Source organism: Schistocerca piceifrons, unplaced genomic scaffold, assembly GCF_021461385.2.
Source record: "Schistocerca piceifrons isolate TAMUIC-IGC-003096 unplaced genomic scaffold, iqSchPice1.1 HiC_scaffold_1207, whole genome shotgun sequence".
Lineage (NCBI taxonomy): Eukaryota > Metazoa > Arthropoda > Insecta > Orthoptera > Acrididae > Schistocerca > Schistocerca piceifrons.
This window is the reverse complement of record NW_025727023.1, coordinates 32,501-45,000: the sequence shown is the minus strand read 5'-3', so window position 1 is coordinate 45,000 and position 12,500 is coordinate 32,501. Positions and strand designations below refer to the sequence as shown.

Sequence of the window (12,500 nt, the reverse complement as noted above, 5' to 3'; positions counted from 1 at the left end):
CTGTACCACTTACGAGCGAGAGACGCGATCGCGTTGCTCACTGTACGGCGTCCGATACCGAGCCATCAGCATGTCGGTCCCCATGCGCGTTGCACTCGCACTCGCAGTCGCAAAAACGTGGGGCAAATATATTACGCGGAAGAGCTATAACAGACCGAGCCCCACTGCATGGGGGGAGTCTTTGTCACTAATGTACACAGATGGAACATTTTGGACTGGAACCAGATTACCCGTACACACGGCGCTGATTAGTAATCAATGCAGAGCCATCAAACTACAGCAAATATACACAACTGTCCGTATACATGCTGAAAGAGTCTGCCCACAATGGGAACCACACGTCAGCCAGACACTCTGATCACGCACCACTCTCTGCTTCTAACAGGCGCACATACAATATGTAAGCACCAGCATGGAACAACATCCAGTGCATCTTCTCCGCCACATTACACAATCCACACTATCACAACCAGACCAGGAGGTCCATGCGGAAAATACAATATCCCAGCCTTTCGACATCCACCATTGCGCAGACCAGGCACCAACACCCACACATGTCCTATACAACGGTGCACCCAACATCACAATAGTACCTCCTGTCACAGCGCACAAACAATGACATGAGTCAAAGACACAGGTCTCACACAAGCATAGAATTGGAGCGCCGCCTCTAATAAGCCAAAGGTGCATCCTGACGTGACAAATCTGATCATGTCACAAGCATTCACTTACTATAATCACTATCAACGAACCTGCCGCCCCCGCCCCCCCCCCCCTACACCTTTCCTTACAACAACGTGTAACCTAACCTAACCTAACCTAACCTATGTTGTACCTTAACCTAACCTATGTTGTACCTTAACCTAACCTATGTTGTACCTTAACCTAACCTATGTTGTACCTTAACCTAACCTATGTTGTACCTTAACCTAACCTATGTTGTACCTTAACCTAACCTATGTTGTACCTTAACCTAACCTATGTTGTACCTTAACCTAACCTATGTTGTACCTTAACCTAACCTATGTTGTACCTTAACCTAACCTATGTTGTACCTTAACCTAACCCATGTTGTACCTTAACCTAACCCATGTTGTACCTTAACCTAACCCATGTTGTACCTTAACCTAACCCATGTTGTACCTTAACCTAACCCATGTTGTACCTTAACCTAACCCATGTTGTACCTTAACCTAACCCATGTTGTACCTTAACCTAACCCATGTTGTACCTTAACCTAACCCATGTTGTACCTTAACCTAACCCATGTTGTACCTTAACCTAACCCATGTTGTGCCTTAACCTAACCCATGTTGTGCCTTAACCTAACCCATGTTGTGCCTTAACCTAACCCATGTTGTGCCTTAACCTAACCCATGTTGTGCCTTAACCTAACCCATGTTGTGCCTTAACCTAACCCATGTTGTGCCTTAACCTAACCCATGTTGTGCCTTAACCTAACCCACGTTGTGCCTTAACCTAACCCACGTTGTGCCTTAACCTAACCCACGTTGTGCCTTAACCTAACCCATGTTGTGCCTTAACCTAACCCATGTTGTGCCTTAACCTAACCCATGTTGTGCCTTAACCTAACCCATGTTGTGCCTTAACCTAACCCATGTTGTGCCTTAACCTAACCCATGTTGTGCCTTAACCTAACCCATGTTGTGCCTTAACCTAACCCACGTTGTGCCTTAACCTAACCCACGTTGTGCCTTAACCTAACCCACGTTGTGCCTTAACCTAACCCACGTTGTGCCTTAACCTAACCCATGTTGTGCCTTAACCTAACCCATGTTGTGCCTTAACCTAACCCACGTTGTGCCTTAACCTAACCCACGTTGTGCCTTAACCTAACCCACGTTGTGCCTTAACCTAACCCACGTTGTGCCTTAACCTAACCCACGTTGTGCCTTAACCTAACCCACGTTGTGCCTTAACCTAACCCACGTTGTGCCTTAACCTAACCCACGTTGTCCCCTAAAGTAACCCACGTTGTCCCCTAACGTAACCCACGTTGTCCCCTAACGTAACCCATGTTGTCGCCTAAACCTGCTCTGTAATTGTTATACGACTCGTTCAATTAGTGTAGTGTTGCCCACCCGCAACCCTCGCAATATAGTTCGCTACTCGCACTGCCCGCTCCCCTGTGTATCGCTTCATGTTAAACACCTTGCAAGTCTTGCTGACTTTCCACATGCTCCTGCTGTACACTGTAATGTGGATGGCAGCAGGACGTACATGCCGCCCCTCCCCACGTCCCCACCTTGCCCCCCTGCCTTCGCAAGCTGGTTGGTGAGAAGTTTGCATGTTCAATGCCCTTCGCATGCGACGTACTCAGGCTACGTTGTGGTGCGGCCTGTGTCAACCGTCCGCTAATGTCGTACGCGTAAACCACAATCTGTACTGCACATTCGTCCTTATGTACCGAATGATACATCGTGGCACATGTGTGACCGTACAACGACTGCGCCCAAAAACGGCGGACCATACAGTGCAAATATTGTGCACGCAGCTACGTGTCGTCTCCCTATGAGAGCTGGATTGCAGTGTGGTACGCCATAGAGACGTGTGGGAGGAACGGACGCCGTGGATGGCGATCAGCATGAGCTGTCTGTTGATGTATTCGGACCTAGTCGTCTCTCCTCACACACCGTGATGGCATGGTGCACCGCGTTCCATATCTGCGACATGCTACAGAGGCCGGTTGACAGTCGTTCGAGCAATGGACATCGCATACGTACGGGGGCCACCTTCCACGTATTGTCTAGGCGTGCACATTTTGTTGCGTGTATGTGGGCAGACGTAGTGTGGCGTGACACCTGACACAGGCATGCAATAATCGTTGAAGTTGCAAATGGCGATGGACGCCTGCGTTTTCTGGTGAAGTTACGCAAATGAACAAATGGTAACCTGTTGTGGTGCGGTTGTTCTCGCTAGGGGTGAATCGGTGATGGCGACGATAGGTTGAGGTACGAACCGGTTGTTCCAGCGATACCCACCATGCCGACGAAACTGAACGGCATCTGGGTGTGAAGCGATACGCGGCGGTGGCTGGGTGGGACCGTCCCCGGCCGGTGAGGGGGCGCCTCCCGGCGTGCTGGCCGCGCGGTGCGTGGGCGCACGCGCTACAGCCGGCTGGTGGGGGCGGCCAGTGGCAGGCGCGCCGGCCGACGGACGCGGCAGGCGTCGCAGCTGCGCGCCGGCGCACCCTGCGCGCGGCGCCGTGCGGCCAAAGTAGGTCCTCGCGGGCCCGGTGCGAAGCGCGGTGGACATCTTCAGTGTGCTGGTCCGATTGAGGACTGTGTGCGTTGAGGATGCGCCGCCGCCCGGCGCTCGGCGCCGCGACGCCGTCTGCTGCTCGGTCGCCCCAGCGGTTCTCGCTGGTGGTTTGTATCGCAGCTGTGCGGATGTGTTGGCGCGTGCGCTGTGCTGGGAGAGTTCGCTTCGGCACCCAAGTGGGGCTTTTGTCCTTCTGTGGCGCTGGCGTTGGAGCTGCCGGTCACCGTAGGTGGCGCGTGTTGTCTCCCGCCGGCAATGCCACGACAGCACGCTCCCGGGCCTCTGTCGGCAGCGGCAAGCTCAGTTGGGAGCACGGGTGGTCGCACCGAAAGCGTCTACTCGCCTAACTCCGGGCGATTGCGCCTCTCTCGAACCCGACCAAGTACTTGGGACGGCGCTGCGCGCCGCCGGGACCTGAGAGGGTTTCGAGGTGTATTGTGCAGGGGAGCTCAGCCTCCTCCTGTTTGCAGAATGATTGAGCGGACGCTTGCGTGTTCGCGCGGGCCCCCGGGACACACTCCCGGGCGGCCGGCTGCTCAGCTCTAGTTGACGCAGCTCCCTGGTTGATCCTGCCAGTAGTCATATGCTTGTCTCAAAGATTAAGCCATGCATGTCTCAGTACAAGCCGCATTAAGGTGAAACCGCGAATGGCTCATTAAATCAGTTATGGTTCCTTAGATCGTACCCACGTTACTTGGATAACTGTGGTAATTCTAGAGCTAATACATGCAAACAGAGTCCCGACCAGAGATGGAAGGGACGCTTTTATTAGATCAAAACCAATCGGTCGGCTCGTCCGGTCCGTTTGCCTTGGTGACTCTGAATAACTTTGGGCTGATCGCACGGTCCTCGTACCGGCGACGCATCTTTCAAATGTCTGCCTTATCAACTGTCGATGGTAGGTTCTGCGCCTACCATGGTTGTAACGGGTAACGGGGAATCAGGGTTCGATTCCGGAGAGGGAGCCTGAGAAACGGCTACCACATCCAAGGAAGGCAGCAGGCGCGCAAATTACCCACTCCCGGCACGGGGAGGTAGTGACGAAAAATAACGATACGGGACTCATCCGAGGCCCCGTAATCGGAATGAGTACACTTTAAATCCTTTAACGAGTATCTATTGGAGGGCAAGTCTGGTGCCAGCAGCCGCGGTAATTCCAGCTCCAATAGCGTATATTAAAGTTGTTGCGGTTAAAAAGCTCGTAGTTGGATTTGTGTCCCACGCTGTTGGTTCACCGCCCGTCGGTGTTTAACTGGCATGTATCGTGGGACGTCCTGCCGGTGGGGCGAGCCGAAGGCGTGCGACCGCCTCGTGCGTGCTCGTGCGTCCCGAGGCGGACCCCGTTGAAATCCTACCAGGGTGCTCTTTATTGAGTGTCTCGGTGGGCCGGCACGTTTACTTTGAACAAATTAGAGTGCTTAAAGCAGGCAAGCCCGCCTGAATACTGTGTGCATGGAATAATGGAATAGGACCTCGGTTCTATTTTGTTGGTTTTCGGAACCCGAGGTAATGATTAATAGGGACAGGCGGGGGCATTCGTATTGCGACGTTAGAGGTGAAATTCTTGGATCGTCGCAAGACGAACAGAAGCGAAAGCATTTGCCAAGTATGTTTTCATTAATCAAGAACGAAAGTTAGAGGTTCGAAGGCGATCAGATACCGCCCTAGTTCTAACCATAAACGATGCCAGCCAGCGATCCGCCGCAGTTCCTCCGATGACTCGGCGGGCAGCCTCCGGGAAACCAAAGCTTTTGGGTTCCGGGGGAAGTATGGTTGCAAAGCTGAAACTTAAAGGAATTGACGGAAGGGCACCACCAGGAGTGGAGCCTGCGGCTTAATTTGACTCAACACGGGAAACCTCACCAGGCCCGGACACCGGAAGGATTGACAGATTGATAGCTCTTTCTTGATTCGGTGGGTGGTGGTGCATGGCCGTTCTTAGTTGGTGGAGCGATTTGTCTGGTTAATTCCGATAACGAACGAGACTCTAGCCTGCTAACTAGTCGCGTGACATCCTTCGTGCTGTCAGCGATTACTTTTCTTCTTAGAGGGACAGGCGGCTTCTAGCCGCACGAGATTGAGCAATAACAGGTCTGTGATGCCCTTAGATGTTCTGGGCCGCACGCGCGCTACACTGAAGGAATCAGCGTGTCTTCCTAGGCCGAAAGGTCGGGGTAACCCGCTGAACCTCCTTCGTGCTAGGGATTGGGGCTTGCAATTGTTCCCCATGAACGAGGAATTCCCAGTAAGCGCGAGTCATAAGCTCGCGTTGATTACGTCCCTGCCCTTTGTACACACCGCCCGTCGCTACTACCGATTGAATGATTTAGTGAGGTCTTCGGACTGGTACGCGGCATTGACTCTGTCGTTGCCGATGCTACCGGAAAGATGACCAAACTTGATCATTTAGAGGAAGTAAAAGTCGTAACAAGGTTTCCGTAGGTGAACCTGCGGAAGGATCATTACCGACTAGACTGCATGTCTTTCGATGTGCGTGTCGTGTCGCGCAACACGCTACCTGTACGGCTCGCCGTAGCCGTGCGCCGCGTGCGGAACCACGCGTGCCTCTCAAAACTAGCGGCAATGTTGTGTGGTACGAGCGCTGAAGCGCTGGAGCGGCTGGCCTGCGGCACCTGGCGCCTGGCGCCGGTTTTGAATGACTTTCGCCCGAGTGCCTGTCCGCTCCGGTGTGGAGCCGTACGACGCCCGTCGGCCGTGAGGCCGTTGGACACAGAACGCTGGAACAGGGGCCGCCACACGCCTCACTCCCGCCTATGCGACCGTCTCGAAAGAGACGGCGGAAACTGAGAAAAGATCACCCAGGACGGTGGATCACTCGGCTCGTGGGTCGATGAAGAACGCAGCAAATTGCGCGTCGACATGTGAACTGCAGGACACATGAACATCGACGTTTCGAACGCACATTGCGGTCCATGGATTCCGTTCCCGGGCCACGTCTGGCTGAGGGTCGGCTACGTATACTGAATGGCATGGTGCACCGCGTTCCATATCTGCGACATGCTACAGAGGCCGGTTGACAGTCGTTCGAGCAATGGACATCGCATACGTACGGGGGCCACCTTCCACGTATTGTCTAGGCGTGCACATTTTGTTGCGTGTATGTGGGCAGACGTAGTGTGGCGTGACACCTGACACAGGCATGCAATAATCGTTGAAGTTGCAAATGGCGATGGACGCCTGCGTTTTCTGGTGAAGTTACGCAAATGAACAAATGGTAACCTGTTGTGGTGCGGTTGTTCTCGCTAGGGGTGAATCGGTGATGGCGACGATAGGTTGAGGTACGAACCGGTTGTTCCAGCGATACCCACCATGCCGACGAAACTGAACGGCATCTGGGTGTGAAGCGATACGCGGCGGTGGCTGGGTGGGACCGTCCCCGGCCGGTGAGGGGGCGCCTCCCGGCGTGCTGGCCGCGCGGTGCGTGGGCGCACGCGCTACAGCCGGCTGGTGGGGGCGGCCAGTGGCAGGCGCGCCGGCCGACGGACGCGGCAGGCGTCGCAGCTGCGCGCCGGCGCACCCTGCGCGCGGCGCCGTGCGGCCAAAGTAGGTCCTCGCGGGCCCGGTGCGAAGCGCGGTGGACATCTTCAGTGTGCTGGTCCGATTGAGGACTGTGTGCGTTGAGGATGCGCCGCCGCCCGGCGCTCGGCGCCGCGACGCCGTCTGCTGCTCGGTCGCCCCAGCGGTTCTCGCTGGTGGTTTGTATCGCAGCTGTGCGGATGTGTTGGCGCGTGCGCTGTGCTGGGAGAGTTCGCTTCGGCACCCAAGTGGGGCTTTTGTCCTTCTGTGGCGCTGGCGTTGGAGCTGCCGGTCACCGTAGGTGGCGCGTGTTGTCTCCCGCCGGCAATGCCACGACAGCACGCTCCCGGGCCTCTGTCGGCAGCGGCAAGCTCAGTTGGGAGCACGGGTGGTCGCACCGAAAGCGTCTACTCGCCTAACTCCGGGCGATTGCGCCTCTCTCGAACCCGACCAAGTACTTGGGACGGCGCTGCGCGCCGCCGGGACCTGAGAGGGTTTCGAGGTGTATTGTGCAGGGGAGCTCAGCCTCCTCCTGTTTGCAGAATGATTGAGCGGACGCTTGCGTGTTCGCGCGGGCCCCCGGGACACACTCCCGGGCGGCCGGCTGCTCAGCTCTAGTTGACGCAGCTCCCTGGTTGATCCTGCCAGTAGTCATATGCTTGTCTCAAAGATTAAGCCATGCATGTCTCAGTACAAGCCGCATTAAGGTGAAACCGCGAATGGCTCATTAAATCAGTTATGGTTCCTTAGATCGTACCCACGTTACTTGGATAACTGTGGTAATTCTAGAGCTAATACATGCAAACAGAGTCCCGACCAGAGATGGAAGGGACGCTTTTATTAGATCAAAACCAATCGGTCGGCTCGTCCGGTCCGTTTGCCTTGGTGACTCTGAATAACTTTGGGCTGATCGCACGGTCCTCGTACCGGCGACGCATCTTTCAAATGTCTGCCTTATCAACTGTCGATGGTAGGTTCTGCGCCTACCATGGTTGTAACGGGTAACGGGGAATCAGGGTTCGATTCCGGAGAGGGAGCCTGAGAAACGGCTACCACATCCAAGGAAGGCAGCAGGCGCGCAAATTACCCACTCCCGGCACGGGGAGGTAGTGACGAAAAATAACGATACGGGACTCATCCGAGGCCCCGTAATCGGAATGAGTACACTTTAAATCCTTTAACGAGTATCTATTGGAGGGCAAGTCTGGTGCCAGCAGCCGCGGTAATTCCAGCTCCAATAGCGTATATTAAAGTTGTTGCGGTTAAAAAGCTCGTAGTTGGATTTGTGTCCCACGCTGTTGGTTCACCGCCCGTCGGTGTTTAACTGGCATGTATCGTGGGACGTCCTGCCGGTGGGGCGAGCCGAAGGCGTGCGACCGCCTCGTGCGTGCTCGTGCGTCCCGAGGCGGACCCCGTTGAAATCCTACCAGGGTGCTCTTTATTGAGTGTCTCGGTGGGCCGGCACGTTTACTTTGAACAAATTAGAGTGCTTAAAGCAGGCAAGCCCGCCTGAATACTGTGTGCATGGAATAATGGAATAGGACCTCGGTTCTATTTTGTTGGTTTTCGGAACCCGAGGTAATGATTAATAGGGACAGGCGGGGGCATTCGTATTGCGACGTTAGAGGTGAAATTCTTGGATCGTCGCAAGACGAACAGAAGCGAAAGCATTTGCCAAGTATGTTTTCATTAATCAAGAACGAAAGTTAGAGGTTCGAAGGCGATCAGATACCGCCCTAGTTCTAACCATAAACGATGCCAGCCAGCGATCCGCCGCAGTTCCTCCGATGACTCGGCGGGCAGCCTCCGGGAAACCAAAGCTTTTGGGTTCCGGGGGAAGTATGGTTGCAAAGCTGAAACTTAAAGGAATTGACGGAAGGGCACCACCAGGAGTGGAGCCTGCGGCTTAATTTGACTCAACACGGGAAACCTCACCAGGCCCGGACACCGGAAGGATTGACAGATTGATAGCTCTTTCTTGATTCGGTGGGTGGTGGTGCATGGCCGTTCTTAGTTGGTGGAGCGATTTGTCTGGTTAATTCCGATAACGAACGAGACTCTAGCCTGCTAACTAGTCGCGTGACATCCTTCGTGCTGTCAGCGATTACTTTTCTTCTTAGAGGGACAGGCGGCTTCTAGCCGCACGAGATTGAGCAATAACAGGTCTGTGATGCCCTTAGATGTTCTGGGCCGCACGCGCGCTACACTGAAGGAATCAGCGTGTCTTCCTAGGCCGAAAGGTCGGGGTAACCCGCTGAACCTCCTTCGTGCTAGGGATTGGGGCTTGCAATTGTTCCCCATGAACGAGGAATTCCCAGTAAGCGCGAGTCATAAGCTCGCGTTGATTACGTCCCTGCCCTTTGTACACACCGCCCGTCGCTACTACCGATTGAATGATTTAGTGAGGTCTTCGGACTGGTACGCGGCATTGACTCTGTCGTTGCCGATGCTACCGGAAAGATGACCACGCACTACAGTTATCAAGACTAGAGGAGCCGGCAATCCTCACAATAGCATTGAGACATGTGGTACGTGTCGGCCACGAGTATGGAAGAGATGTCACATTTCCAGTAATGGAGGCTGTGGACAGAATTCAGCTCAAGACAATGAATCTCCCCACCGACTTCGGAGCCCTGCGAGATCTAGTTAAAAAGGTCTTTGACAGAAGAAACGAAAAATTCGACATGGATGATCTATACTACCAATCAGTGATAACCAATGGCAGAGTAGCCCACGACTGGTCAAAATTGTGGCCAGAATCACACATCCATACATACTTCCCACGTGAGCCAACTAAAGGTAGGCCAGATAAACACCCATAATAGCAAACTGGTCCTGCAGGAACTCCGAAGGGTGGTGGAAGAGAAGAGTCTAGATGTACTCTGCTTACAGGAACCGTACTCCCAAGCGGGGCGGATCCCATTCATGGCTGCCAACTGGCAAATTATACATTCCAACGTAGACCCAAAGGCTGCAATTATAATTATCAACAAATCATTTAGAGCTACAGTCCTTGCACAGTTCTCTGGCGAACACTGCAATGTCGTGGAACTTCAAACACCCGCGGGGGTGATTTACATCTGTAATATATACTTCCAATACGGAAGAGGAATAGAGGAATTTCTAGAAATACTTACACAAGTCGCCACGGCATTGCAGGGACGAAGATTGATTGTGACAGCGGACATAAATGCAAAGTCCCCCCTATGGTTCAGTGGCACGCACGATGATCGGGGGCTAAAAGCCGAGGAAACAATCATGGCATTACAACTGGTGGTTGCCAACCAACAAGGGAACCCCCCCACATATACTGGCGGAGGGGGAGAAGGTACAAATATTGACATCACACTAATAACACCAAACCTGGCCACAAAGGTCAACAAATGGAAAGTGTGGGACAAAGTAACCACCAGTGATCATAATTTAATAACATTTTCCATTGGGGAAAGGGAGTGCCACTGGGACATGGGGTGGGAGCTGCAGCTTAATTACAACAAGGCTGACTGGGACCGTCTCGCGGAGGAGTGCAACATTCCGACATTGCTGGAAGGTGACGGAAACGTGGAAGAATGCGCCGTAGGACTGGTGCAGGCGATCACCACAGCGGTGCGGGCAGCCGTACCAACCAGGAGGAGAGCCGTAGCGGCCACCCCCACACCATGGTCGGTCGAACTGGGACAGATGCGCCAGGCTGTGAGGAGGGCAAGGAGGTACTACCAGCGGAGTGTCGTCTGGAGGGAAAAACGAAGATGGCTTCAGATCTATCGTGAAAGCAAAGAACAATTCCAACAGGAGTTAAGGGCAGTCAGACTCAGAAGCTGGGAAAGTTATGTTAAAAGCCAATTGGCTACAGACCCATGGGGAGTCCCTTATAAATTAGTACGAGAAAAGATAAGATCACCAATGGTGCTATCCACCGTCAGGGACGGGGACCGGATGACGGGCACTTGGCAGGAAACTGCTGAGGCCCTCCTCCGGGTTCTGTTGCCTGACGACGTGGAGGAAGATGAGACTGAAGAACAAAAAAGGATAAGGAGAGAAAACCAAAGGGACTATAACAATAACATCAGAGTCTACCCCTTCTCTGAGGAGGAGGTCGCTGCCCAGATCAAGGCCCTCAAAAGAGGGAAAGCTCCTGGCCCGGACGGCATTACTGCGGAAGTGGTGCAATTCCTTGCCCCCCAGCTCGTAGCTCCTCTCACTAAGTTGTATAACGAGTGCTTGGAACTCGGGAAATTCCCAGAAATATGGAAAAAAGCCAATGTAATTATCATTAAAAAGAGTCCAGACAAAGATCCCACAGAAATTAAATCTTATAGACCTATCTGCTTGTTGGACGTACTGGGCAAACTTTTTGAGAGGCTACTAGCGAACAGACTGACAGCACACCGCATGCTGTGCGGGATGAGTGACAGACAATTCGGCTTTCGGTCTGGGTGTTCTGCGTCTGACGCAATCGCCCTGGCTGCTGAGGTCTGTGGCTCCACCCCGCACAAGTATGTCGTCGGCATCATGGTCGACATCAGTGGCGCTTTTGACAACCTGTGGTGGCCCTCACTCTTTTCCTGCTTGCGGGAGAAGAACTGTCCAGGGCCGCTATATGGGTGTCTGAGGAGCTATTGTGCAGACAGGGAGGTCTGGCTATCGGCCCCTAGCGGCATAGTCAGGAAGATTGTCACCAAAGGATGTCCTCAGGGCTCTGTCCTGGGACCTCTCTTTTGGGACATTAACATGGAGCCTTTACTTGAAGATCTCAAGAACTGTGACGATGTGCTAGAGGTCATAGCATACGCTGACGACCTCCTCCTGCTGGTCGGCGGCCGAAGCCGCGAGGAATTAGAGCCGAAAGTGGAAAGAGCCCTAACTGTTCTTACATCATGGTGCCACAGAAGCAAAATGACGATCGCACCCAATAAGTCAACATACCTACTTCTCAAAGGCCAACTGGTCAGGAACCCGACGGTTAGAATTAATGGTATACCAGTTCTTCGGCGCCGCGAGGCCCGATACTTGGGTGTAATCATCGATGAGAGGTGGAGCTTTGCATCACATATTGACACCGTATCACAAAAATCATTGGTTCTATTAAACAATCTTATCGGAATTGGTCACAAGCGGTTTCACCTCCCTCCAAATTTAATTAAGCTATATCACAACAGCATCCTGACCTCAATAATAGGATACGGATCTGGAGTCTGGGCACACAGACTCACGAGGGTCATGCCTGCCATGGCCGTAAGAAGAGTGCAGCGGAATATGCTTCTACGTTCAGCAGGGGCCTATAGGACAACACCGGGGGGAGCACTGTTAGTGTTAATGGGAATCTGTCCATTAGATATAAAAATACGTGAACAGGCTGCCTGGTACTGGGTACAAAAAGAGAACAGGGACAAAATCAGGGAAATACTTGGGGTTTTTGCAGGGGACAAGTACACCATTAAAAAGAGGGGGCTAGAACTATGGCAAGATCAGTGGAATAATGAAGATACAGGTCGTAGAACCTATGAGCTGCTACCGGACATAGAAGAAAGAATAAAACTCACATTTTTTACGCCAACGAGAGGAATGCTGCACTTTCTTACTGGACATGGACCATATCCAACATACCTATGTAGGTTTGGGAAGCAGGCTACACCAGCGTGTGACTGTGGCGCAGTGCAGGGCACCCCAGAACATGTGGT

General features: G+C 53.2%; 3 non-coding genes across 3 annotated transcripts; all 3 read left to right on the top strand.

Moving 5' to 3' along the window:
• Positions 1–3,838: 3,838 nt before the first annotated feature.
• On the top strand, positions 3,839–5,747 carry LOC124729394. The gene has a single exon (XR_007007651.1). It is a non-coding gene; the product is annotated as a small subunit ribosomal RNA (ribosomal RNA).
• Positions 5,748–6,098: 351 nt separating this feature from the next.
• LOC124729405 lies at positions 6,099–6,253 on the top strand. Its single transcript, XR_007007657.1, has one exon. It is a non-coding gene; the product is annotated as a 5.8S ribosomal RNA (ribosomal RNA).
• Positions 6,254–7,447: 1,194 nt separating this feature from the next.
• LOC124729397 lies at positions 7,448–9,338 on the top strand. Its single transcript, XR_007007654.1, has one exon. It is a non-coding gene; the product is annotated as a small subunit ribosomal RNA (ribosomal RNA).
• The last annotated feature ends 3,162 nt before the right edge of the window (positions 9,339–12,500 follow it).